This window comes from Eublepharis macularius, chromosome 9, assembly GCF_028583425.1.
Source record: "Eublepharis macularius isolate TG4126 chromosome 9, MPM_Emac_v1.0, whole genome shotgun sequence".
NCBI lineage: Eukaryota > Metazoa > Chordata > Lepidosauria > Squamata > Eublepharidae > Eublepharis > Eublepharis macularius.
This window is the reverse complement of record NC_072798.1, coordinates 5948311-5973628: the sequence shown is the minus strand read 5'-3', so window position 1 is coordinate 5973628 and position 25318 is coordinate 5948311. Positions and strand designations below refer to the sequence as shown.

The window sequence follows — 25318 nt, the reverse complement described above, 5'->3', positions numbered from 1 at the left end:
TACCATGATTATTATAGAGGTGTTGCCAGATGTGTTCAGCATGACCAACTAAAAGAGTTAACTCAGAGTCTCTCTACACAAGACATCTTACAAGAGAACGCTAAAGTGAGAGAGAGACGCAATCTTAGCCGGGAAGCATAGTTTAAAAAGGCAGAGCTGAAGGCTCTGTCAATTTCGCCTCTCTACAGAGCAGGCAGAGAGAGCTCTTTCCTCTTAGCCTCCCCAAAAGGGGTGATGAAATTGACAGAGCCTTTAGGGAGGAAATTAACAAACCCTCTGAGGAGCCATCTTTGCCGGCTCTGCAGAGAGGTGAAATTTAAAGCATGCTTCCTGGCTAGCACTGCGTCTCCCTACACTTCTGCATTCTCACGTCAGACGTCTCTTGCAGAGAGACTCTCAGAGTTACAGAACATAATGCAATTCTTACTTAGGTTAACATTATTTAGCAAGCGATTAGGTTGTAGGTGTGGTTTTGTCAGAGACCCAGTTTAAAAGACCAGGGGCTCCACCATCCCTATTAAAGTTAGTCATCCCTATTCTCTTTTTTAAAAATCAAAAAACATTCTGTAAGGCTGTGATCAAGCACCGCTTCACCCTGTCTCCTCCTATCATTTTCCCACTTTTTTAAAAAAAAATCCCCCTATGCACAACCGGCTTTTCTCCTTGTAGGAAAAAGAAAAAGCATGCAGCATCCAAAGTTGCTTTTCCGTTTAACGCCCCCCCCCACACACCCCACTTCTAAAATATATACTTTAGTTTTAACTCATTGGAGAGAAGTTTTACTGCAATCCCACTGCTCTTAAAGATTAGTGATAGTGAGCTGTATGAACCGGACTGCATTTGATAGAAAATATTAATCCAACTCCGCACTTATCACTTAGAGACTAATCGAACAGAAACTTCTTTGTGAACCCCAACAAAATTAGTAAGAGTTATGCAACACCATGCTTTTACATGTGCTCATGTGCCCTGTGATGTCTCCTTCTCCCCATTATCACGTCCTCAACTACCTGCAAACAGCTCCCCTCACAACTGCATTACAAAAGCAGCAAAAAACGTTTTTACACTGCAGTTGATCATTAGATTTATCTCAGCTCTGGAGAGGTTTTAATATTTCACATCTCAGGTTTGTCACCTGCCAACAGGCACACAAAGCGTGACAATTAAAGTATTTACCAACCAATGTGTCATGATTCTTTATTGCTTCTACGTGTAAGAATGGATAAAAAGGCTAATGGACCATAGAGCCAACTTCTGAAGAACAATAAATAAAATTCAGGTATCCGCCAATAAAAACATGGTACAGTTGACCTTAACAATCAATTAGGTTATGCATTGATCAGCCAGATCCTAATAGGGAATAAAACTGGAGCTGTAGATCATTAAATAGAAATTCTATTAGCTAGTGTAAGCAGGATAGCTCCCAAATGAGAAATTGAAGCAAGCTGAGTAAAGACCAACCCTGGAAGAAGGGCAAGGTATGAGAAATAACTCTTGCAATTTTATTCATCAGCTCAAGAGCCTCCAAGAAAACAAATAATTTGACTCAAATTGATGCATTAAAACAGCTGGGGAGACAATTTCTATTTCGCTGATGTGAATAAATCATATGCAAATAAACCAGTTGAGAATACAGTAGAGCATAATTACTTCAAGTCAGGTCAAGTTAAAGTCACCCAGAAAAAAACAGATCATTGGCACAAAATCTAAAATTTCTCAGGGAACATTTTGAGGTGATACTGATATTCATGGAATGGGTTTAAAGACACAATACTACGAGCCAATACCACTCATTCTAAGTGCAAAGTGACTAGAAGGGACGCCGCATATTAATGTAGGGTGCATCGCTAGATAAACCTAAGTACACGGCGACGAGAAGGGACACCCATCTTAATGTAGGGTGCATCGCTAGATAATCTTCAGTCCTATGGACTCCCACAGAATGAATGGCCACATAAGTAGGAACTGAGTTGAAGATCACATTAAAAATTGCTATTTGTCCCCTCCCTGCAGACTCCCTCTGTCCACAGCCACTCACCCTCAATGTGGCTATTGCTATCAGTAGCTACTAGTCATAATGGACATTTATTCCCTCCCGTACCAAAGGCACCTGCCTCTTTATATCAGCTGCTGGGGAGCAAGGAGAGAGGACGATGGTGCCAGACATCCTGCCTGTGAGCTTCCTAGAGGCAGCTGGTCAGTAGCTGCCTCTAGGACTGCTGGACTGGATGGGTTCGATCCAGCACGGCTCTTCTTAACAGCTCCCCAAAACAGATTAAAGGTACAGGATTATATAGTCTCCACGACGTTGTACTACCTTATTAAATGTAGAGTCTTCCTAAGGCTTCATCTATCAACCTTCCAACGCCGTCGTGCCATGCAACCGTGCTGCAGGGAGTAGCGCTTGAACCATCGCTGCCTTATAGCACAGCGGAAAGTCTGGATTATGACAATCAAGAGCCATTTCCCAGGACTCCGCAAGAGGTGCCACTGAAGACCACCCTTAGCAGACCCATCCTTCCAACTCCTCAGGACCTCACCACCAACAGGCTGGGTCAGGGGAAGCGGCACTATGATTCTATGATTCTATACAGGAAGTCGAAAACAAAGACCCTACTTGAGTTTTGCAGACGGGAAAATGGGAAGTCCTTTTCCTCCTGCTCCCTAAATAGCAAGAAGCATCCCCCGGAAATCCAGCCTAACATTTGCCATCGGACAAACTCTCTCATCCATCTAACGAACACCAAGGCCCTCTACAGTCCCCGTCATTCCTTAAAGCCACCTGCAGAACTGCCGTTTCTCTGACGGCCTAAAATGACAAACCGCTCCTCTAGGAGGCGCTGGAGCTCACGAGGACATCAGAAGGGAAATTCGGTAGCATATTAATAATCGTAAATACTCTAAGCAGAAAGGACAGAATTACAAACAGCTTGATGACCTGAAACAGTGACAGCAAAAAGCAAAGATTTTATTGTGTTTTTACTGCTCCTTTGAGATTAAGCTGACTTTTCCTTTGCTTTCCAGTTTATCTAATATGCAAATCATCTTCATTGTATTCTTCTACCTCTTAAGAAGCTCTCTAATTTGGACCACAGCCATGACTCACAAATGTACCAAAAAAGAGGGGGAGAGGTAGCAGTGGATAAAGTGGGATAGGCAGAGAGGTGAACAGCACAGAGGAGTAGAGCAAGAACAATCCAAACATAATTTGCAAGGCTCCTGTCATAAGTGAGTTGAGACTTGACTGTAACACTGCAGTGCAACCACGTGAATTCACGTGACGCCGTCTTCCAAGAAAATATTTACACATAGAAAACGAGCATCTTAGGGGAAAGGCCAGTCTGGAATTCTTTTCTCAAACATGCTTGTTTTCTACGCGTAGGGATAATTTTGTTCAGAGTTGCATTCAAGTTGCCTTGAGCCAGAGCAGGTTATAAATATTTTAATAAATAAAATAAATTCAATCACGTGTGAGCTGCCGCTTGCAGTTCAGAAACAGGCTTCCTCCCTCAGTGAAAGCAAATCCTAAGAGCGCCTTTTATACTATTAAAAGGTGTTGTTTTGAATGCTTGTGCCATAAAGAAACTGGAAGGAAGCCATTTTTAAATTATATGTATGTTCTGAACAATGGGATTCTCTCATATGATTTATACAAATGCGGGAAATTCTTGTCTTGCCTGTGTACAGCCATGTCATGATTGTTTGGTTGTTATGTCACTGATGCCACAGCACATTGAAGTTACAATGCTTTAATGCTAACCTGATGTATTCTCTCTTTAGCCATGTTCTTTCCATATTGTAATTGTTACTTCTTTAGACCCAGGATGGACCTCTGTTGGACTTTTGGCAAGTGTCCCATGCTCAGTCATGAAAGAGTTAAATTGTTGTTCTGATTGTTTAGTCAGATAACTAGTTAGCATAGGAACCACTTAGGCTTCGAGATAAGTTCCTGTCAGAGAAAGTGGGTGTCTTTAGTCTTAATGAGGGAATCCAGGATTGTCTATTGGATGAGCCAGTTTATTGGGGGGCAATTAGCTAGCAACATATACTAAGGTTTTATTGCTCTTTGCTCAGTCTGCTACTACAGTCCAATACTACTACTTCACTAGACCATGCAGTCTAAGCTATTCTCTCTCTCTAGGACCTAGTTGGGACTATCAAGATGTAGTCAAAAAGAGTCCAGTAGCACCTTTAAGACTAACCAACTTTATTGTAGCATAAGCTTTCGAGAATCACAGTTCTCTTCGTCAGATGCATGGAGGGCAAGAAGAAACTGGTTAGATATAGAGGAGGGGAGGGGAGGGAGGAGTAGATGCAAACAGCTCTCAAACAGCTCCTTCTGATATGGAGATCAGTTTGCTTCTGTAAAGGAAATCAGTTACTTTTGATAATGAGATAACCATTCATAGTCCCTATTCAGTCCCAGCTTGACAGAGTCAAATTTACATATGAATTCCAATTCAGCAGCTTCCCATTGGATTTTGTTTTTGAAAGGATTCTGTTGAACTCCAGTGACCTTTAAATATTTGATGGAATGTCCTGGTAGATTGAAATGTTCTCCCACTGGTTTCTGGATGTTGCCATTTCTAATGTCAGATTTGTGTCCATTTATTCTTTTGCGTAGAGGTTGGCTGGTTTGTCCAATGTACAGAGCAGATGGACATTGTTGGCACATGAGGGCATATATCAGATTGGAGGATGAGCAGCTGTAAGAGCCAGAGACAGTGTAGTTGATGCCACTGGATCCCGTAATTGCATTCCCTGGGTAGATATAAGGGCAGAGCTGGCATCTGGGTCTGTTGCAGGGCCTGGTACCTGTGCTGGTGACTGCTAGCCGATTCATGATTGTAAGTGAGAAGTCGTTTAAGGTTGGGGGGCTGTCTGTAGGCAAGGAGAGGTCTTCCACCCAGGGCTTCTGAGAGAGAGGTATCATTTTCCAGGATGGGTTGTAGCTCACTGATGATACATTGGATGGGTTTGAGCTGGGAACTATAGGTGACAACCAGTGGTGTTCTGTTGTTAGTTCCTTTAAGTTTGTCCTGGAGCAGGCTGTTTCTGGGTACTAGTCTGGCTCTGTTGATTTGTTTCCTCACTTCATTTGGTGGGTACTGTAGTCCCAAAAATGCTTGTTGTAAATCTCTTAAATGGGAGTCCTGATCAAGAGCATTGGAGCAGATATGGTTGTAACGTAAGGCTTGGCTGTAGACAATTGACCAAGTGGTATGTTTAGGGTGGTAGCTGGAGGCATGTAGATATGAGTATTGGTCTGCTGGTTTCCGGTATAAGGTGGTATTTATCCGTCCATCATGTAGTTGTACAGTGGTGTCCAGGAAGTGTACCTGTTGTGTAGAGTGGTCCAGGCTCAGGTTGATAGTAGGGTGAAAGTTGTTGAAGTCCTGATGAAATCTCTCAAGGGCTTCCTTCCCATGGGTCCAAATGATGAAGATGTCATCCAGGAATCTTAAGTATAGTAGTGGTTCCAGTGGATGGGAGCTGAGGAAGCGTTGTTCCAAGTCCGCCATGAATATGTTAGCATATTGTGGTGCCATGCGTGTGCCCATGGCTGTGCCATTAACCTGTAGATATAAGCTGTCACCAAATTTGAAGTAATTGTGACTGAGCACGAAGTGACAAAGTTATGTGGTGAGGTATGCTGTGGTTTTGTCCGGGATAATATTCCTTATGGCTTGCAGTCCATCTGCATGTGGGATATTGGTGTATAAAGTCTCCACATCCATGGATGCTAGGATGGTGTCACCTGGTAGGTTGTCAATGGACTGTATTTTACTGAGGAAGTCAGTGGTGTCCCGTAAATAGCTGGGTGTGCTGGTGGCATAGGGCCTGAGGATAGAGTCCATGTATCCTGAGACTCCTACTGTGATAGTGCCTATTCCTGAAACAATGGGGCGTCCCGGGTTACCTGGTTTATGGATTTTGGGTAGTAGGTAGAATCTTCCTGGTCGTGGTTCCTTGAGTTCTCTTTTGTATTGCTCCGTAGGGTCAGAAGGTAGTACAAAATACAAAAGAGAACTCAACAAAATATTAAAGACTCTCCCCATGGACATACAAGAATGCATCCATACGGACACAACCAAGGAACTTACAGCAATACATAATGATAATTCGTACAAATATTGTAAATATATCCCTGACTTGCAAGAATGTTTTTATTTAAATATAACTTTGGCAACAATTAATAAGTTAGAATGTGTTTAATGATAATTGTTTAAAAGTTCGGTGATTTCAAGTGTTCTAAAGTTTAACTTAAAATCTTGATATGCTGATAGTCCTGCCTATTGTGACTATATGAGAGCATTTCTGTCCAAATAATACTCTCTTTTCTTTACTACAGAACTTGTTTTATACCTTCAACTTTTTATTTTTTCTGCCTCTCAAGATGTTGTTTTGAAGGACCTCTCCCATGCAGAGAATGGGGCCGCGGTACCTCCTGCCTCTTCTCATGCATGCTGAGAAGAACAGGAGGACAAGATCAGTGGAGATTCCTCCACTGCTTTGACCTAGACCTGTTCCTCACTATGGTGTACTTCCTGGTAGTAGGATTCTGTTTCCTATATCCGGATCTTAAGGCCTGCTGCCCAAGGTCCTTGCCTTCATCAACTGAGGTCATAATTCTAGCTCCCAGTCTCCCTGACACATGAATATAGAAAAGCTGAATACCATCATCCTACAGAAATCACCCTCTACGGTACTCTTCCAAATGTACCCTAAGGTCTATCTAGTATCTTGGGTTTTTTTAAGGTTGATGAAAGCCCTTACATTTTGAAAGCATTTGAGGGCAGTAATCTGCTCCTACATTCAGCTTGTTTGTTTTTAGTTTTCCAGATAACGAGATTTTGCTGCGGCTTTACTTAATTTTGCATTGCGTACTCCCGTTTTTCACTGTAAGCCACCTGTGAAAGGCCACCTGGTGAGATATAAATCCAATCAACTATACATTGTGCCGCTACCAAGGTATCGTTTCACCACAACACTACAGCATGCTAAACTCAGAAACGCAGCATTTGAATTTAGTTATGCAGAACAAGAACAGGGCTTTACTACAGTATCCTTGCATGAAAGGAAAAGGAAAGGATGTTATATTCACTCTCTACCTAGAAACTTAAAATACAATAAATCTTTAGGCATTTTGTCACGCCAAAATTAATTTTGGTTTTCTGGGACTCCTATAGGTGATCAGATACTGTGCTCTGTTCCTCTGCATGAATCTTGAGGGCTGGATAACAATAATAAATGTGTACTTCAGCTCATGAAGCAAACCGCTACTTCACACATTACACAGAGTACACTTGCATAATGCAAGTGATAGTAAACATCTTTGCCACATTATATATTTCAAAAGGACGCTTTTTTAAAGAAGCCATCTTGAGTCTAGGAGGATAAGGCAAGATCTATTTTACTAATTGGTTTACTTTATTTATAACCTCTCTTTCTCCCTGAGTCGCAAGGCATATTACAATTTATAAATAGTGCAATCAGACAGCATAAAACAACCACTGAAGAATGCAATAGGATTAGGATTACAGAATTAGAAAACAATGTGTGCAACAAGCTCCCTGAGGCAAGATCTATTATAAATAATACAGAATGTGGAATTATAAGGTAAAGACAATGCAGTAAAAGCAAGGTGGTATCTACAACAATCACTGCGGTCGACTACAACCCTATTCCATTATAAAGGCGCTCTCTTGAACTTTTCCATTCTAGTACTGTTGCAATCCCTTTATAAAAAATGCCCTCCTGAATAGTTTGGTTTTGCACATGCTGCAGAATGGCGGCTAGTAAAAAGTTGAAATGATTTAACTTTTTCTATGAACGTTTTTGTGCAGAATGAGAACTCACATATAGAGAGATGGGCACAAACCGGGAAAATGGCGGTTCATTGCGGTTCATCACATTTCACGAAACACCATGAACTTGCCCAGTTCATTTGGTCCGTGACTACGGCATTTCCAGGGGCAGCAGCAGGTCTGCAGAAAGCCCATCCCTCCCGTTACCTAGGAAACTGATCGGAGCCAAGCTGTCTGCAGTGACGAACCGAAAAATGAACCATACGAACTGCTCTAAAAATCGTCACCAATGAGCTCTGACCCAGCACCTCATCCTCATCTCACTTTTATGAGAAACGGTGGCCTTTTTTGGATTTTATTGACAGGACAGTAGCACATCCTCCGAATCATCTGTACCAAAATATTTTAGATAGCTAGTTTTATAAGTTAAACAAAGCATCTCACACATTATCTCTTGTTTTAATTGTACTAGATATTAGCATCTTACCGCTAATGATGTATTTGTAAACAACTTTTTTGTTTAACCATAATGTTACTTTTTGTACTTGTTCAATGTTTATTGTTGGTTTTAACAAAATTAAAATTTATTTTAAAAAAACAAACAAATGAGCTCTGACGAACCTTTGGTTTGCGAACTAAAAAATGGCCCAGTTCGTGATGAACTTTGGTTCGTTTTTCGGTTCGTGCCCATCTCACATATTTATGACCAGTTGCAAACATAATGGAAGATGCCCTACAACAATTACTCTGTTTTTCCTAAAAACTGATTTTTGTTTCATGTTATTCATTTTATAACACTAGCCAGCAGCATATGCTATGCAATGTAAAATTGCAGGAGAAATGGGATAAAAACAGAAATGGGATACACACAGAGAAAGAGAGAGAGTAAATTCTTTTTAAACATGATCCTCACTTTTAAGAGAAGTGAAACACTGCTCGACAGTAATAAACCAATAATCACTAAAGCCATCCTTCAACAGTCTAAGATTTAAAAACCTGCCATGGTTGCCTCAATAACTGGAAACAAGCCTCTATTTTGAGAGAGAAATCAAGCTTTTCTTTTTCTAAGGAAAAGAAATCCCTTGGAGGCATCTAGGAAGCCTAACAGTTTGTATACAGAGTTAAAATCTGCAGAAAAAGCAGGAAAAAAGCAACAGTCCCCAGGGAAGGCCCGCCTGAGCCACTTTTGTGAGTGACCTTGTTACATGCTTTCTGAATTTCTGCATTTCTGAGCAACAGGTCAGCTCGCTAGAGGATGGCTGTCAAAAACACCTCACCTACACAGGTTTTTTCCCTTTTCCTAAGGCATAAAGCCTACTTTAAGAAACATCCAGGAAGCATCTCTGTTCAAAATGAGAAAGAACTAAAATAATGGTTTGCAAAAGCAAGCAGCTGGAGAGGGGACAGAGAAAAACTTCTGACCATCTCACCGGTAGCTCTCCAGCATAATAAGAGGGCTGGACTTAATACTCTGAGCCATATTTGCCTGCAAGGCCACCACGATGCCACTCAACATGACTGTAGCAGGGCTTGCCATCAGACTGTGCCTATATGCAGCATTTTCCCTATTCAGACATACACATATGTACATATTTATCGGATAGTCTCTAGTTTCTAATCTGCCCTTTCTGGGCAAAGTGACTGAGAGAGCAGTACCTGACCAGCAAATGGACCCAGGGCGGCTCACATCATAATTAAAACACAATAAATTAATAGTCAACTTTAAAAACAGATTTTAAAACTTATATTAAAATACTCTGGTGCCATTATACATAGGCTACTTTGGATACTAATAAAAGATCTGCATAGGTCATAGCTGTGGGTCTTCTTGGATAACTCTAGCGCTTTGGACCCTTTTCAGTTTGGATTCAGGCCAAGCCATCAGACGGAGATAGCTCTAGAAGCTTTAGTGGATGATCGCCGCCTGAATATAGACAAAAGCCATGCTTCGTTATTGCTCCTCCTGGATCTATCTGCAGCCTTTGACACAGTAGACCATGCCATCTTCTTGAGACATTTGGAGGCAGAAGTGGGTATCAAAGTACGTGCCTTGGACTGGTGTAAATCGTTTCTCATGGAACGGACTCACTGTTGGAAACCAGTGAGTTTCCAACTCTCCAGATCAGGAATTATCTTGTGGGGTTCCATGAGGCACCATCTTATCCCCCATGTTATTCATCCTCTGTGCTGAAGAGAACTCATTGGTAGCTATGGAATTGGATGCCATCAATATGCGGATGACACCCAACTCTTTATTTCACTATCCCAATCACCGCAGGATGCAGTAGAAACCTTGGGTTGCTGCCTGACAGCTGTGGTCAAACAGCTGAAAGCAAGCAAATTGAAATTAAACCAAGACAAGATGGAAGGGATGCCAGAGACCTTGAAGAACACTGTTCTCCCCACTTTCTATCGAGTTTGTCTGACCCTTACAGACTCAGTGAAAAGCCTAGGGGTTACACTGGATCCAGCACTACTGCTAGAAAACAAGTTAAGGCAGTTGCAAAAAAATACTTTCTACAACCTCCGTCTAGCCTGGAATATGGCTCCCTACCTTAACACAGCCGATCTGACCACATGAATACATGCCATGTAACGCACTGTACATACGTCTCCCCTCTAAGCTAACGGAGATCCCAGCTGGTGCAGAATGCTGCAGCTTAGTTATTATTGGGAGCTAGGAGAAGAATATTACTCCCACTCTGCAGTTACTCCAATGGCTACCTATCAGTTACCAGACTCAATTCAAGGTATTGTCTATCACGTACAAAACTCTTCACAGCCTTGGTCCAGCATATCTACAAGACCGTCTCTTTCCATATGTTCTACCACAGCAGCTTTGCTCATCTGAAAAGGGCCTTCTGAAGGTGCCACCTTGCACATGGGCAAAATCAACAGTTGCCCATACATGTACATTCTCCGTGGTGGCCCCTACCTTATGGAACAGCCTACTTGAAGAAGTCAGGAAAGCTCCCGACTCTCCTGGCTTTCCGCAAATGATGCAAAACTGAACTATTCAAGAGGGTGTTTTTACTCAGATAGGAGGGCTGTACTGTAAGGAAGTGGTTTCAGAAGGATGCTTCAGTAGATGGATAAGGACCACAGACTTCACTTCTATGTGCTACTGTGAGCTATGAGCTATCTGTTGCTTTGCTATGATCCTACTGGGTAGTTCTATGTTGTTTAATATGTCAGTCTTAGAATTGCTAATGCTCTGTTTCAGCATTTCTTCAACTCTGCGTTGAATTTCTTCTGGTTTTCAGTCTTTACAAATCTGCATTTACAGACCGTATTACATAGTTTATTGAAATGTCCTTGGAATTGACTGAACTAACTCACACTGTGTAATCCACCTTGAGTCTCAGTGGGAAAAGCAGTATAACCAGGGCTTTTTTTTCAACAGGAACAGGGTGGAACAGAGTTCTGGCAGCTCTTAAAAATGGTCACATGGCTGGTGGCCCCGCCCCGTGATCTCCAGACAGAGGGGAGTTTAGATTGCCCTCCGCGCCGCCAAGCAGCGCAGTGGGTAATCTAAACTCCCCTCTGTCCGGAGATCAGGGGGCGGGGCCACGGGCCATGTGACCATTTTCGCCGAGGGCAATTTAAACTTTAAAAAACTCCCCCCTTGTTCCAGCTGACCCAAAGTGACATCATTGTGTGGTCCTGAGTTCCACCACCTCTTTTCCCAGAAAAAAGCCCTGAGTATAACTAATGTAAATAAAAAATAAGTAAATAGTACCCTACCCTTACAAAGAGAGCGAGAGCAAGACAGTGTCATCCTAAGGGAGGTACATCCTGCTAAACACGTTGATTTCACAGGGCTCAAATGGGTAAGATTCTGCTTAGGATGGCATTGTGAGACTGCTAACTGGACAGCACAGAAATTGGAAGGGCATTAGTGACTTGGAGGCGAACAAGAGGTTTGAGTGGCTTAAAATCACCTAAAAAGGTTCAATGGCAGAGTAGGGATTCAAACCTGCCTCTCCCAGATTTGACACTGACCATTACACCACACTGGCTCTCCAAACACGAAGCACAACGTTTTCCAAAGGACCAAACTCTATGGCTTCCAAAGACTCCGGACGTGAAAACATGAAATGCTTGATAGTGAGTTAGGCCACTGGGCTAGCAGGGCCACTCTTGTCTACTGAGGCCGGCAGCAGGCTCTCCAGGGTCTCAGGTAGGAGGAAGTCTTTCACATCACCCAGTATCGGATCCTTCCAACTCTCTGCATGCAAAATATCTCTGAGCCACAGGTCCTTCCCCCAAAAGAAAAAGAGAACCAGGTACCTTTGTGCAAGTAGGTACGGTAAAGGTAGTCCCCTGTGCAAGCACCGAGTCATTACTGACCCGTGGGGGGACATCCCATCATCATGACATTTTCTTGGCAGACTGGTCTGCCATTGCCTTCCCCAGTCATCTACACTTTACCCCCAGGAAACTGGGTACTCATTTTACCGACCTCGGAAGGATGGAAGGCTGAGTCAACCTTGAGCCAGTTACCTGAACCCGGCTTCCACCAGGATCGAACTCAGGTTGTGAGCAGAGCTTGGGCTGCAGTACTGCCGCTTACTACTCTGCGCCACAGGGCTCTTCTTATGCAAAATAGTAAAGAGCCCAGTAGCACCTTAAAGACTAACCAACTTTACTGTAGCATAAGCTTTCGAGAATCACAGTTCTCTTCGTCAGATATATCTCACAAAGAGAACTGTGGCTCTCGAAAGCTTATGTTACAATAAAGTTGGTTAGTCTTTAAGGTGCTACTGGACTCTTTACTATTTTGCTACTACAGACTAACACGGCTAACTCCTCTGGATCTTCTTGTGCAAGTAATTCAATATAAAAGACTCACACAACAGGTATGAAATTCAATAAGGCTGTTAAAATGGCCCAATAGATTTACTCAAAAAGAGGTTCTAAAATTCTTAACCAAGCCCCCCCCCCCCCCTTGAAGCATTCTCATCATTTATCTTCCTTCGGGAGATACAACTCTTTTCAACAGCTACTTGACCATATGTCAATTTACTGTCAGGATGCTCTTCTCATTTTCGAAAATTTGTGCACACGAGGTGGCAAAATTCCCTGACTGCCAACTGCAATAGCTTGAATCCTCTTAAAACTGCCTCTGTACAAGAGATTCCCTCCTGTGTAAACATAAAGCTTGAAGTGCGTAAGAATTGTTGTTTGTAAGGCTTTTAACATAACAATCAGCAGGAGTATCAGAATTTCAAAACTTTAATATTAAATAACTGCAGCAGATGGGAAATTGCAGGATTTATAATACTACTTTCAGTACAATAACACATACACAAGGTTGAACAACTTTTTCAATTCCTGACCAGAGCAATTCACAAAGTCCTTATGAAGCTATTCAGTTTGACAAAAGGAGGAATTTATTGGGAGCCATTTTACTTTCTACAAACCTTACAAAATCATTTCCAACAATGAATAGAAGGGGGAAATGAGACTAGGCCCCTTAATATTTATTTTTTGACAATGCACTAAGGTGCAATTCTATTGTAAAAGAATATCTTGAAGAGCAATACAGTGTATTTAAATGGGCGATCATGAAGAACTGAGTGAACAGACAATCCATCATTGTGTGTGGGTGAGCAAAGGAGATTCAATGTAAGTACGTGTAAATTAACGCCTACTGAGCTGAACAATCCTATGCTTATGCAGTGAAGGGCTCCAAACTAGCAGCAAGTGACCAGGAAAGTGAAGTTTGGTTTGTAGGAGATAGCGAACTTTGGTTTGTAGGAGATAGCTCAATTATAATGTCGACTCAGTTTTCAGCAACAGTGAAAAAGGCAAAGTCTATCACAGGGATTATTATAGAAAAGACGGAAAATCAGACAGCTACTATCACAATGTCTCTGAATACGTCTATGGGAAGAAAGCATATGGAATACTATGTACAGTTCTGGTCATCGTCCCTCTAAAAGGATAGAGTTGAAGAAGAACCAGAAAAAGAGTGCTTGGAGCACCTCCCTTAGAATGAAAGACTAAATAATCTGGGACCTGCCAGTTTAGAGAGTGACAGCCAAAGAGGGACAAGATTAAAGTTTATAAAATTATGTCTGGTATGGAGAAAGTGGAGTGAGGGAACTTATTTACCTTCTCCCAAAATAGGAAAATTTAAGGGCACCCAATAAAGTTTATCAGCTGCTGATTCAGTACAGACAAAAAAAAAGTACTTCTAATAATTTGTGGAATTCGCTGCTATAATATGCAGTGATGGCCAATAACATACATACACAGTTTTAAAAGGGGATTAGACATGGATGGATTTTGGCCATAGTAGGCAAAAATGGAACCCCCATTGTAATGATTTCAAGTAAATGTGTGCATGTGTCTTTAAATGCTTGGTGTGAGATAGGTGAAGAGTGGGGGTGAAACAGAGGGATGAGTGAGTGATGTGATTGGTTGATGACTGAGAGTGTGGGCGGAGTGAAGGCAGCTTGAGACTGAGAGTGGAGAGCAAAATAGCCAGTCAGAAGAAAGCAGGCTAGCTGTGTGCTGCCTGAGTATGCTGAAGTATTCATGAGAGAAATATGACCTGTGTGGAACCTGAACTGAGCATGTTTGTGAAAGGACACTCAGTCAGGGAAAGAGAGGCCAGCTGTGTGCTGCCTGAGCAGGTTTCATATTTCTGTGAATAGGAGTCAAGAGAGGCCGGCTGTGTGCTGCCTGAGTTTTAAGCATTTCTGTGAGAGAAATATTGAGTCAGAGAAAGAGCCTGTGTGTGAAGCCTTAGAAGAGATCTGTGTGAATGAGTTTAAATGAAGTAACCTTAAGAACCGAGAACTACTTTTATGAAACCGATACGCTTCTTGAAAAAATAAACGTTTATTTTGTTTTTGTTATATCCCAGAGTAGCTGCCATTGCTTTATCCCATTCCTATCCTCAGGGCCACATAGTACCACAAAGGAGCCTGACGCTTAGGCACGTTTCTAAAGGGAAACCTTAAATAAAATATTGTGGAATATAATATTCCTGGTGGCAGCAAACTACCCAGAGGGTGTTAAGGGAAATATTAAAAGAAAAATCTACCCAAGAGAAGTAAAGGGACATAACACCCATGTTCTGAGGTATTCTACCACTGAATGTCAATTAAAGGCAGGGCAACAGAAGGAGGAGACTTTGGCTGCTGGGCCCCCGTTTGTGGGACTTTTGCACATGTTTAGCTGTGGGATGGGCTGTTGAAAACTCCTAGCTTGACAGTACTATCTTGTCATGTGTGGCCCAGGTAGCTATCATGACAATCGCTGTATCTGCCTCCATCAGCGGCATTATGAAATTCTGATATATCTGATTTGTTCATTTTTTCCTTCCTCCCTCCCCTGTCTTCTTTTTTTTCTTATCACATCTATTCCGGACTGTCTTTTGGAGAAGGAGGACACTTAATATCAGTCTCTTAATATTAAAAAACATAGCTGTTCATATACTGGATGTGTTATTCTGCATTGTCCTCATGGTGTCTGAAATTCAAATATAATCCTCGTACTCTTCCTGTGGTCAGACCAATAAAGGTCAATAATAAGATCAACACTGAGGTAAGTTTTAATTGAGTTTTAATTGACTTCTGCAGAACTGAAGTCAAAACAAAATAGGGACAGGAGCAGACATGCTTTAAGAGTTTGACTTCAGCTGTCAATGGCAGTAACAGCGGAGGGGAGACTTTGAGGCTGCTAAAAAAGGTGGGGGGAGATTTCCTATTTGTGTCACTGGGCTATTATAATGAAGTCAGCCTATTGTGCCAAAATATAGCTAAAGGTAATGCACTAAACATAACCTCTTGCATGTTACAGATCATTGACAATACCCAAGCAAAGGGGGAGATGTTAATTACAACTGTCTGACAGATTTAATATAACCTGAATTTAAAATCTGGCATCTTAATTTCCTTTCAAGCTGTCAAATTATTCTATTGAAATTTAATCCAACTTCCCATCTGCAAAGATAATTCTTCTTAAAAACAAAACACAGCATTGCCCTCTTTCATAATCATCCTTTTCACAAGATGCTTGTGTTATCTTTGTCGAGGGGGGATCAATCATGAGGTTTTATAGGTTTGAGCTATCTCTTATCTTGGCTTGACAGCCTGCCAAGGGCCATCGTTTGCATAGTTTTCAAGAAATACTCTTTCAGAAAGGCTAGGGACACGAGTGCAATTGGGGAACTAATGCCAAGGTTTGCACTTTTCCTGGCTGTAGCCTGGTGCTAGCAGAACACCCCCAATCTGTAGCCGTGCATAAGTGATGGGGACGGAGCTGGATGCAGAACAATCACTCCCAGCCCCTTGGCTTGTATGTCAATTCCTCCCACCTTTTCACCCAAACACCTTTCATCACGTTTAACTCTCCGGGCTAAGGATTCTAACTGCACTGACCTCAACCTCAGTGACCATGTTAAGAAAACTTAACTGTCCTTATAGTTTTCTTAAGAAGAGGGCGGTGATTTTTTGCTAATCCCCCCTCCCGCTGCAGACCACCACTATGTACTTTGTGAAGGTCTGCTACACTCTCCCTCCCCTCGTGTAACTAATATTTCAGAGGGCTAAGAGGATTGCGTGGTTGGAATGATTCCGGACTCCCACTTCCATATATCTCACCCACTATTTCCCCCTCTGATGAAAAAGGGCAAGATTCGGGTCCAGTAGCCCCTAAGAGACCCACTAGATTTCCAGGGTAGGAGTTTTCAAGAGTCAAAGCTCTCAAAAGCTCACCCTCTGGAAATCTATGGGTCTGTAAGGTGCTGCCGGACCCGAATCTTCCTCTTCTACCACAGACCAACACGGCTATCCACCTGAAACCCCCCTAATGTAATATTATATGTCTGTATCAAGTGACATTAGTGAGAGACTGTACCATTTCTGAAGATGTGGACTATATGACAGCCAACATTTGGTAGAAAAAAAAGCACCGAACCTACCAATAGTCCACCATAATCCAAGTCCTTATAAAAGCCCCCTTGCAGATGCATTACCCCTCAATTTCTCAAACTCCTTCCCTAGCTCAGGAGGATACATTTTAATGCAAAGCTGTTTCTGCCCTAAAACGGAAAGGGGGGGAGGAGAAAGAAGCTTCCAGAGGAAAACATACATACACTACACACACACACACACAGAAACGGTTTCTGAAAAAGTGAAACAGACAATAGCCATCAATCTTGCACTGTTAAAAGATGACTGAAAAGAAAAATTCCAAGAACAGGTTATTGCATCCATCTTTTCCTGCCACAGCAAAACACAGATTCTCTGACTGCCAATTGGATTTACGCATGACTACAGTAAGGTATCAAATTTTGTTAGATTTGCTTAAAATAGTCTTCCAGCATGTCTCCGGGGCTTTTCCTGTACCAAAGTGTTACCTGTGAAGGGTCACCGTTCACTTTCTATTACATATTAAAAATAACGACACACATGTACAATGGTAACAGCAGAAAGCTAATACATACTTGTGGGATCTAAGCTGTTACCTAACAGCACAACTTTAAATATTCTTTGCTGACAAATTACGTTGCTCTGACAAAACCTCGGGTGCTCTCTCAAAACAAATCCCCCTTTTATCCAAATCATCACGGGGAAGTTTTGTTAGGATTACATTCTTTTCTCAGCAGTTACCCGATGCTGAAATTAGTCTGCAGACACAAACACAGAAAGCCTCTTTGAAAAACAAAATGAAGATGGGAACTTTGAACTACAAAACTTGAATTGTACTCCCTGAAATTTAGGGCAGGGAAGTTTTTTTGAAAAAACAAACAAACCTGTATTTCATTCAGGAGGAGGGGGGGGGCTGTTCTTATCTATTTATTTTTGAAGCTGCTGGTTATAAATTAAGGAGGGACAAAATCCCAAATCCACGTGAAGCCTTCGTATCAATGATTTTACTATCTGACTTGCATGAACGTTATTCATAAGGGTGGCAACCTTAAGATAAAACTCACCGTACCACCTCCAGCTGAACAAAGTATAATTTATCGTTCGCAGCTCGTTCGGTTTTTCTTCTCTTCCAAAAGCTGGTGGGGTTTTGTTTTTTATAATTAAAAAGATTTTGTAAGTAAAGCACAGTTTCAGTATGAAGCCAGGATTTCTATTTATTTTATTTATTTGCGTCATTTATAGTCCGCCTTTCTCACTGAGACTCAAGGCGGATTACATAGTGTGAGATTAGTACAATCAGTATCAAGTAAGTACATTTCAATACAATACCATAAGGTAAACGGATACAAGTTTAAAGACATAGCATTAGCAAGGATCCAAGACACAGTAGAGATATTGAAGCAAAACACAATCAATTCTAGGACTAACATTAGACAGCATGGAGCGTTGGTTGTACATAGGAGTACATATTTAAAGCAGCAGATAATATATGAGGCAAAAATGGTGATGAAGTCTATGATCCCCAACTTGTTAGTGAAGCACCTGAGACCCCATCCCTACAATGCAGCCCTCTCATTTGAGTAAAAAGCCTTTTTGAATAGTATCTCTCTTTTACACATGCATGGCATGGGCCTAATGCTAAGTATGTTACAAATTAATGCTCAGGACAGCATGTGCTGAGTGTAGCGTCAAGGTAACATGGTATAGTGGTTAAAGTGTTGAACTAGGATCTTGGAAACCCAGGTTCAAATCCCGGCCCTTGCTGGATGATCTTGGGCCAATCATGCTCTCTCTGAGCCTCACCTACCGCAACTTGTCATCTTGACATAAAATGGAGCATGGGAGAAGGTTGTAAGCTGTTTTGGGTCCCCAACTGACACTGAAACATCACGTTGCTATGGCAGGCAGATACCCTGTACTAGTGTTAGGCTGTGAATGAAAGCCATTAACTTTCAGAAATTATTTTAAGGTCTTGTAAAAAGGCACAAGGAATTTATTTCTACACTCACCTTGCTTGCATCGAAAGTATTTTGATAATTCCAGTTTTGTAAGCAGCTAGAGGGGTTACTGCACTCTAGAACGGCCCTCCCGCATGACCCAAGAACAATGGTAGCTTCACCTTTTACTCAACTTCATTTTTTATGTGTATAATCTCTGGCCTTGCAGCTCAGAAAAAGAGGCCCTCTCAAGGCAACTTAAATGTAAAAGTGTTCCTTCCCTCGCATGACACAGAAGGTTGAAGAAGTATCTCAGAAAGTTGTAGATCCAGAGGAGTTAGCCATTGTAGTTGCAAAACAGTAGAGTCCAGTAGCACCTTTAAGACTAACCAACCTTATTGTAGCATAAGCTTTCGAGAGCCACAGCTCTCTTCATCAGATGCATCTGACAAAGGGAGCTGTGGTTCTCGAAGGCTTACGTTACAATAACGTTGGTTAGTCTTAAAGGCGCTACTGGACTCTTTACTACTCAGAAAGTTGGGAACTGGGCTTATTCTAGTTTGTATGGATAACAAAATAAATAGGTCCCACATAATCCCTTTCAGAGCAGTAAGTCACCTTAAAAATATTTTATCAAGACATGGGCAACAAATATCTGAAATAAATTGAATAATATGCAGGCACGGTTATACAAGACTCTGGTTTTACACCCTCCTGTCAGAGACGCTCTGTGCTGTCTCTCCCCATTTTAAGGAAAGGTTCAAAGAACAGTGAAAGGACATAAGTAAATAAACCAGCTTTAAAAAAAAAACAGAGGCTGCTGTGTTTGAAATCAGTTTGCAAAACCACACAAATCTTTTAAAATTAACTGATAGTTTCAGGTGGGTAGCCATGTTGGTCTGCCGTTGAAGAGCAAGATCTGGGTCTAAGAGTACTTTAAAGACCAGCTAGATTTCCAAGGCATGAGCTTTCGAGAGTCAAAGTTCCCTGACAAAAAGAGCTTTGATTCTCAAAAGTTCAGACCTTGGAAATCTAGTTGGTTTCAAGGTACTACTGGACCCAGATCTTGCTTTTTAATTGACTGGTTAATCATATAAACTAATCGGCAAATTATTTTAAGCCCTATCATGTAATCTTTGCAACCATCACACCCCTTCAAAAGTTGCCACAAAGGGCCATTATAAAATGAAGAGCATAATATAACACAAGCATGCCATTTTGGGAAATAAAAACAAAGTCATTAGTAGGCTGTATCTATTGCTCAGCCCTAGAGAGAAGAAGAGATTGTGTTTTAAGAGATTCTCTATTTAACTGAAGAAACTAGCAGTAAGATTAAGGAGAGGAAATGGTGCAACCTACACTTAGCCTGTCTTACTTGACAGCCTGCATAAAGCTTTCTGAGCACTTGGCAGTAGCACACAGGTGCCGGTAGAACATTATAAAACAAACAGCAAAATGAGGTTTCTAAATAGTTCTTAATAGTGTGTTAAAAACATTTTGAACAGCAAGCTTTTGGAAGGAGCTCAGCACTTCCTTGTATAAACCAAGAAGCTTTGCTTCTACCCCAAGAGAAAATGGCAGGGCGCATGCCAAACCCCTGCTCTTAGGGGTCCCAACACTAGAAGAAGCAACCTCATTTCTAAGAGAGGACCAAATGAAGGGACTATGCACAGACCCTAGATCAGGGTTCTTAAAGTGGTGGCCATGCACTCCGTGGTGCCCACCAGTACTTCTCCTTGCATTCTCTTTTCAGAAAGAGGGTGGGGAGTTTGTAAAGCAGGCCCTGTCTTTGGCTTCCTTCATTCAAGTGAAAGGGTTTATAGCGGCCACAGCCACCAGAGAATCAAGAGGACTAGTAAGCATCCAGGCTTGGGGTTCTGCTCCTCATTCAGTCGTTTGTTTTTATTCCTCCTTCTCTTTCTCCCTTTGGCTTCTCTTTGTTTCTTTCCATTCCCTTTCTGCAATTCTTTTGCAATATGAGGAGGGCAGTATTGTGTTCAGCTCCATCTCCCGTAGCAGCCATTTGGGGTTTGACTCCACCTCCCGTGGCAGCCATTTTGGGGTAGTCCTCCCCACTTCCTCTCAAAATTCCAAACATGCTCACAGGCACAAAAAGGTCAAGGGCCCCTACTTGCGAAGGTGCACGCCTAGGGGGTCTGCAGGGTTACCATGCCTCCATGGACATACTTTCCACTGGCTGCCAATTTGATTCTGGGCATGCATCAAAGTCTCTTTCAAGTAGTCTGGGAGTAGGCTACCCGATGGACCACCTGCTCCCAGTACGACCATCTGAGGCCCTGCTCCTTACGCGCCAGTTCCATAAATGGGGTGGACAGCCACTTGAGACAGAGCAACCTCCAGTTTGGTAGTCACTCTACAAACCTCTGCGGCAATTATCCTGATGCAAGATTTGTTGGTTTGCAGCCACTTCCACAAGGTTTAGTCTGCTTGAACTATTTTCCACAGCTAAAGACGCTCACACCACTGGATCAACCAGTGATTTCCCAAGAATAAAGACCACACAGCAGCTCCTGACTATGCCTAGCCAAGTTTCTAACTCATCCCAATATCTCAAGCAAGGGATGCTTCAGCCAAAATTTCTCATATTTCTGAAGTTTTCTTCTAGTGCTTCAAAGGTACAACTCTCGTTAAGATGCACTCTGAATCCTGCATTCACCAGAGGCAACATTAGCCAGATGTCATCAATCCATTGTTTCACATTTTATTTCTTCTTGTTCACTGGCAGGTAGGATTGCTTCAATACAAGAGTCATAGGAAGAACAGCACACCTTCATTCACACACACACACACACACACACCTCTGTTTTTTCAACCTAGAATATCCTTAAATATTAACATGGGGAGGGAACAGCTACTGTGATTGCAATTATATAAAAATATTTTTGCTTTATCTATAAATTCTGCAATTACTGGGAGGGAAAAACTGTACAGAGCTTATATCTGCATTCAGTAAAAACCAAAACAGAGCACTCCTAGCCTTGGGTCAGAGAGCGTGAAATTTAATTTTGAAAAATCCACCTGAGACCAGAGAAGCTCACAATACACAGCGCCAGAATTACCTGTTTTACAGAATCTACTGAAACAAAAACAAAAAAGGCACTTCTAAATGAATGCCTGCTCCAAGAACAAAACGCTATCAGTAGACAAACGCAACTGGTCGGCAGTATCTACGCAGCCTTTCACTACGATCGCCACCTCAATTAGGCAAACTTTAGAGAGCAGGCCAGGTAGACAGAACCCACACCTCCTCCTCCTAACATTGCCTTTGTGTTGCTTAGAGAAAAAAAATGCAACCTCATTTGTTCTCACACACAGGTTTTCAGGTATGCAAGTCCTACAGCCATAATACCTACGCAGCATAAGACCATCCAGGCTCATGTCATGTCTGTGCCCCGTCCGTGCCATTATTTGATGCTGACCTGTCATTCTGAACCAATGATTCATGCTATAACTTGATGTCATATTGCCAGTGCCATAACTGCTTTGCGTTCACAGGCTTATTGGAGCTGCAGGTGTCTTATCTAACGGACCGTAGAAGCTCTCAGTGCTTCTGACCTTGTACACTGCTCACTCCCATGCACTGCTATGTCTCAACTTTGATCTCCTGCTTTCTCAGTGTCTAGACTTGACAGTAAAAATATGTGAGACGTTCTCAAGACGGGTCCTCGCGCCAAAAGTCCTGTTTTACTGATGGGAGGGGGGAGGAGTAAATGTGTTCGTTAAGAGGAATGGTTTCCCCACAGGTTGCCATTCGTGTCAACCCGTTCTCACTGCTTAGTTGCTTACCCTGCTTCTGAGTAATTCTATGGACATATCTGTGGAACTGATCTGATTCCTGAATAAAACCTTCTAACCAAGAGCCTGGATTCTTGCTGTGATGGTGTACAGGGGTCTATCTACCACAGCCTGCCATCCATAGCCTGACAGCTCAATCTGATCTGTCTAGTCTAGCAGCCTTTTTCCAACAGTGGCCAGTCAGATGCCACAAAGAAGCTTATGTGCAGACAACAACCCTCACTTGGCAACTGCTCCCCAGCATCTGGCAAGTAGCTTAATGGCTTTAAAGGGGGAATAGAGGCCCCAATTAATGGAGGATGGCCAAATGGGACCTCTGTCTATCTCAGTTGTTGGGGGGGAGAGCACAGGGGAAGCAGGCTTCGGCCTCCGTTTCTGGTTATGGAGCTTCTGGGGCATCTGGTTAACATTGCAAGAAACAGGATATTGGGCTAGGTGGACCAGAAGTCTGATCCAGCAAGGCTCTTATTTCTTACCTTACATGTGGTGTCAAAGCAACACCCAGGGGTGTCGCAATATTGGCAAACAAGGGATGTAACGAGAGCTTTATCAGCATTTAACATGTTCTGTAGAATGAGCCAGGCAAGGATGCTTAGTATACAGTACCTTAATGATAGCAAAACTCAATTTACTCCCTTGAAAAGATCTGCTGAATGCGTCTGGCCGATCAGACAGGGCTTCGCTTACAGTCCCGTGACAGCTTCTAAAGATTCTATAGCCATCTGACCGAGTGGGGCTTGTCCCCGTGCCCTTGGCGCGAATTCTTTGTTCTCCCCAGTTGCACAGTACACCCACTGCTGTTTCCTTCTTGCCTGCTACTTTGACGAGGTGAAGCCCTTTCAAGAAACAGTTCCAGCATCAGCGTAAAATTTATTAGGAGGTGAAACTCCTTCTCAGTAGGATGCTTTGGGGCGGGGGGGAGCAAAACTTGCTTTGTTGGCCATATTACTCAGGCAGCAAAATGTAAAAGTTTGTGGAGGGCAAAATCAGGGAGAGAAAATATGAGCAACTTCTAAATTTTAGAAATCGGTTTTAGATGTCCATTTAAAAAAAAAAAAACGCGTATTGTGACATTTCAAAGGTGCTACACCAGACCACTATGGCAGCTCAACTGGAATTTTGCTGTCTGGTGTATCATAGACGGATCCTCAGAGAAACCTGTTCAATGAAACATCCATGGTTGGCAGAGGACAGGACCCCTGGATTAAACCTCTCTCTTGCTCAATATGTGCGTGGGGGAGAGAGGTGTCCTGATGGGGAAAGCTGCACCAAAGAATCTATTCCCTTAAGTGGCACAGAGATGTTTTTTTTAATACAGGAAGGCAAGTGATGGGTGTGGAGCAAGTGCTAAGCACTACCTGTCCTGAGCAAGAGTTCTTGCAGGTACATTGCCACATATATCTGCTGTACACCCCCATCATAAACACATTTAAGACACGAGAAAGGGTACAAAAAAGATGAAAACACAATACTCATGGCATTTCTGGATGCTGAGCAACTGCAATCTGACTAGTAGGTTCCATTAAAAAAAAAATAGGATTCCCCAACCACTTATAAGTGAAGCAGAACACATGAAATGCCATTTTTAGCCTACCAACCCAGTAAAGAAAAACCTTTCAAGATATGCTGAACTGCACTGTAGTGCATGCCCTGGGAACATCAAGATTACAGCAATGTGCTCAAATTGGTACACAATGCTGCAGCCAGAATGCTGACCGGAGTAGGTTACAGGAACCATGTCACTCGAGTCGTGTGACGTCTACACTGGATCCCAGTTTGGATCCAAGCCCAATTCAAGGTGCTGGTATACCTGCAGGACTGCCTACTCCCGTACGAACCTACCCAACCACTCGGGTCATTTCAAAGATGGCTTTATCTGCCATTTGAGGCTAGATGGGTAGCAACCCAAGAAAAAGTCTTCACAGTCATGGCATTAAAACTTTGGAATTCCTTCCCCAGAGAGATCTGTCTGTCTCCTTCTATCATTATCTTCTACCAGTAAGTGAAAACTTTGGGGGAGGGGGGTTCGGCATTCCCTCGCTAATTCCCATTAGCCCTCCCCCCTGTGTGGTGGTGGAGAGTGTCATCAAGTCATAGCCAACTTGGTGACCCCCTGCTGGGGTTTGAGCGGCTATGTGTTTTTAATTGTTTTAAATATCTGACAGATATTTGTATTTTAAATGATATTTTAACGTTTGAAATGGTCGTTGCCTTGGGGACTTTGACTTCGGTGGGAAGGCAGCGTAAAAATGTCTTAAAGAAATCAATCAATCTTGAAATCGAAAGAGACCAAAGTGAGGTTCGTAAATATATTTCAACTACTGTGGTCCTTGGACGGAGGGACGTTTGTCTGGCCTTGACCAGGGCCAGGGCTTTCTCGGCCTTGGCTCCAGCCTGATGGAACTCTCTCCCTTTGGAGAACCAGGCCCTGTGGGATCTATTGCAGTTCTGCACAGCTTGCAAGACGGAGATGTTCCACAGGGCCTATGGTTGAGGCCTGACAGGGTCCACCTCTGGCTGCTAGTGCCCCCACCATGCTGCCAGAGACAGATCGTTTCCATCTTCTACTGTCTCCACTTTACGGTTTGAATATAGCCTCTGAGATATATACTGTCGCCTATTTATGCAATTTTGTATTTATTGATCGGTTTTGTCTGTTTTAATATGTATTTTAAATCTGCATTTAAATGCTTGTTGTGAGCTGCCCTGAGCCTGCGTGCGGGGAGAGCGGTATATAAATCTAATAAACATAAACAAACAAACATTTAAGTCAATGCAAGGTTTTGACATCACTCTAACCAACTCTTCGGTAGCTTTAGTTTAGATTGGATGCGTGTGGAACAGAGAGAGCTTCATCCCTTTTGTTACTGTG

The 25318-nt window shown here is 42.4% G+C and overlaps 1 protein-coding gene across 1 annotated transcript in view; it reads right to left on the bottom strand.

Moving 5' to 3' along the window:
* The window catches only part of CHCHD3 (coiled-coil-helix-coiled-coil-helix domain containing 3), a 262616-nt gene that overhangs the window by 221151 nt on the left and 16147 nt on the right, over window positions 1-25318 (bottom strand). The window lies entirely within an intron of this gene.